This window comes from Otolemur garnettii, unplaced genomic scaffold (genome assembly GCF_000181295.1).
Source record: "Otolemur garnettii isolate 467f Iridium unplaced genomic scaffold, OtoGar3 scaffold00127, whole genome shotgun sequence".
Lineage (NCBI taxonomy): Eukaryota > Metazoa > Chordata > Mammalia > Primates > Galagidae > Otolemur > Otolemur garnettii.
This window is the reverse complement of record NW_003852522.1, coordinates 2,189,551-2,193,155: the sequence shown is the minus strand read 5'-3', so window position 1 is coordinate 2,193,155 and position 3,605 is coordinate 2,189,551.

Sequence of the window (3,605 nt, the reverse complement as noted above, 5' to 3'; positions counted from 1 at the left end):
TTGACTGTGCTTTGTGGTATTGTTAACGAACAAGGAGGAGGGGAGATTTCATGTTGCCTGCTGCACAGAAAGCCAATTACTGAGACAATAAGGATTGTCAAGGAAGAAAGGATTTATTTCAGAAAACGTGTCAGCTGGGAAAGGGAGACAAAGACTATCTCAATTCCACCTCCCCAACCAACAGGGTCAGGAGGGTTTTATGAAGGTGAAAATGAATAATGCATGAGGGGAGGGAACATAATTACATGTTTGGGCTGTCCTGCAGGGCACACAAGAGCAGTGAGGAATCACACTGGTACACATATCCCATGAACAAAAAATGATGGATAAGCCCCTCATATGACAGACATTTTAGTATTATAATGACTAGGGCTAATATTGTTCATTCTTGTAGCCTTGCGTGCAGACTTAGTGGCTCTTGAGCACAATCTGCAGTGGTGTACTACTTATTTTGTCTTTCTCCAGACAATTAGGTGGTGTAAGGCTCTGTAGTTATCTCAGAACTGCAAGGAGGTTCTGCTGTGCCTGGGGAAAAACTCAAAAGGGAATGTGTCAGTGTGAAGGAAGTCACAAAGTTCTTTTCAGCAATTCTTACTGAGACTCTGTCTATTCTCTACTTTCTCTAATACTGCAGTTGCTAGGCTAGTGGTGTTGAGATAACACTCACTGTCACGGTCCTGTCGGTTCAAAGCCACTTCACAGCCTCCTTCAGTCATAATGTGAACACTGAAAATTCCTTTGAAATATGAGGGAACTAAAACATTGTTGAGAACCATTAATTTTTATTTACGGAGCCAGTTATAGTATCATATACAAGAAATCATGGCTAAATCTGATGTCAGGAAGCATTTGCCCTGTGTATTCTTCTAGAGTTCTTTAGTTTTAGCTCTTATGTTTAGATCTTTGATACATTACATTTAAATTTTGTATAAGGCAGTGATTTTCAACCAGTGTGCCATGAAAAATTTTAAAGATAATTAATTAAAATATTTTTGAAAGAAATTCAAAGCATAGTAAGTGTATTCTTCTTTTTTACTCTTTTTTTTTTTTTGATCAACATAATTTAAGTGTGCCATAGAAATTTACCTACAGGTTCAATTGTGCCATGAGATTGAACAGGTTGAAAAACACTGGTCTATGGTGTATGGTAAGAGTCCAATTTCAATCTTTTACATGTGGAAATCCAGTTTTCATAGCACCATTTATTTTAAAAAAACCATCCTTTCCCCTTTGAATTATCTTGGTACCTTTGTCAAAAATCATCTGACCATATATGTGAGAGTGTCTCTCATGGACAATGTGCTGTTCCATTGCTCTGTATGTCTGCCTTTATGTCAGTATGACACTGTTTTGATTCCTTTACCTTTGTGTAGGTTTTGAAATCAGGAAAAGTGAGACTTTCAACTTTGTTCTCTTTTAAGATTATTTTAACTATTTGGGGTTCTTTGATATTCTCTGTGAATTTTAGGATGAGTATTTCTGTAAAAAATGTCATTGGGATTTTGATAAGAATTGCATTGAATTCGCAGATCATTTGGGGGTAGTACTGATATCTTAACAAAATTTAGTCTTCCAAACCATGGACATAGAATATCTTTCCATTTAGTTCTACCTTTTAAAATTAACTTGAATAATGGTTTCTAGTTCTCAGTGTACATATTTTTTGCCTTTTTGGTTAAATTGACACCCTTTATGAAGTATGTAAAATAGAATCTCAGTTTTTCTTATAAAGTAAGAAAATCTTATTTATGACACATGCAAATTAACTCCTAAGTATTTTATTCTTTTTGATGTTATTGTTAATGTAACTAATTTCCATCTCAGAGTATTTGTTGTTAATATACTGAAATGTTGATTTTTGTATCCTGCAACTGGCTGAATTCCTTATATGTTCTGGGTGTGTATTTGTAATCTTTAGAATTTTCTACATTTAAGATAATGTCACCTGCAAATAGAGATAATTATTTTTTATAATTTCATTTCTTTCTTGCCCATGTTGATGCCTTTATTTATTTTTCTTGCCTAATTGATTACCCTGACTAGTCTTTCAATATTAACTATGTTGAATGAATTTAGTGAAAGCATATCGTGTCTTATTTTGTTGTTGTTGTCGTTGTTGTTTTATTAAGAGTCTCTATTGCCCTAGGGTTGAGTGTTATAGCATCATCACAGCTCACAGCAACCTCAAACTCTTGGGCTCAAGCAATCCTCGTGCCTCAGCCTCCCAAGTAGTTGGGACTACAGGCACCTGCCACAAGGCCTAGTTATTTTTAGAGATGGGGTCTTACTTTTGCTGAGGCTGGTTTCAAACTCCTGAGTTCAGCAATCCACCCATCTTGGCCTCACAGTGTTAGGTTTACAGGCATGAGCCACCATGCCTGGCCCATGAATGAGTCTTGAAATTTTATCAAATGCTTTTTTCTGCATCAGCTAAGATGATGGTAGTTTTCCCCATCATTCTGCTAATGCAGTGTATTATATTCACTGATTTTTCATAGGTTGAACTCCTAGCATTATAGAGATAAATCTTACTTGCTCATGGTGTATAATCCTTTTACTGTGCTGCTAAATGTTGTTTTCAATTATTTATTTGAGGATTTTTACATTAATAGTCATAAAGGATATTTGTAGGTTCTCTTGTAGTGTCTTGATCTGGCTTTGGTATTGGAGGCACATAAGAAGTTTGGAAATGTTAACACTAAATTTAGATAAATTTAGCCAAATGTATTTGAGCAAAACATAGTTTATGAATCAGAAAACATTCAATAAGTTGAAAGAGGCCTGGAGAGCGCACCACTCAGCAACATGAGCAGTAAGCTTTTATAGTCTGAGTCTAGATGTAAATTAGAGAAATAGCTTGATTTGTTACAATAAGGTGTTTGCCTTGGGCAGCTGCTGACACCATTATCTGTTACAACATAAACACTTCTAAATCATGTTTGGAGGTTTTTACATACTAAGGTTTCAGTCTGTTTCACAGGAACACAAAAGTATGGGGACAGCATCAGGCCAATGGCCTGATTTATTTAACAACTCCCTACTTTTGGTCAGCCTTCTCAATTTTGAGTGATCGGCCGAAAGTTTTGGCATTGACACCACTGTCTCCATTCTATTGGACTTGTTTGGTCTTGGTATGAAATGCATACTTCACAATGTTAGGTCAATTGAATGATTTTTTTTTTTTTTGAGACAGAGCCTCAAGCTGTCACCTTGGGTAGAGTGCCATGGCATCATAGCTCACAGCAACCTCCAATTCCTGGGCTTAAGTGATTCCCTTGCCTCAGCCTCCCAAGTAGCTGGGACTGCAGGTGCCCGCCACAATGCCCGGCTATTTTTTGGTTGTAGTTGTCATTGTTGTTTGGCAGGCCCAGGCTGGATTCGAACCCATCAGCACTGGTGTATGTGGGTGGTGCCTTAGCCGCTTGAGCTATGGATGCCAAGCCTAATTTTTGACAGAGTCTCACTATGTCGCCCTCAGTAGAGTGCTATGGCGTCACAGCTCATAGCAACCTCCAACTCTTGGGCTTAAGCAATTCTCTTGCCTCAGCCTCCCAAGCAGCTGGAACTATAGGCACTCACCACAAAGCCTCGCTATTTTTAGAGAC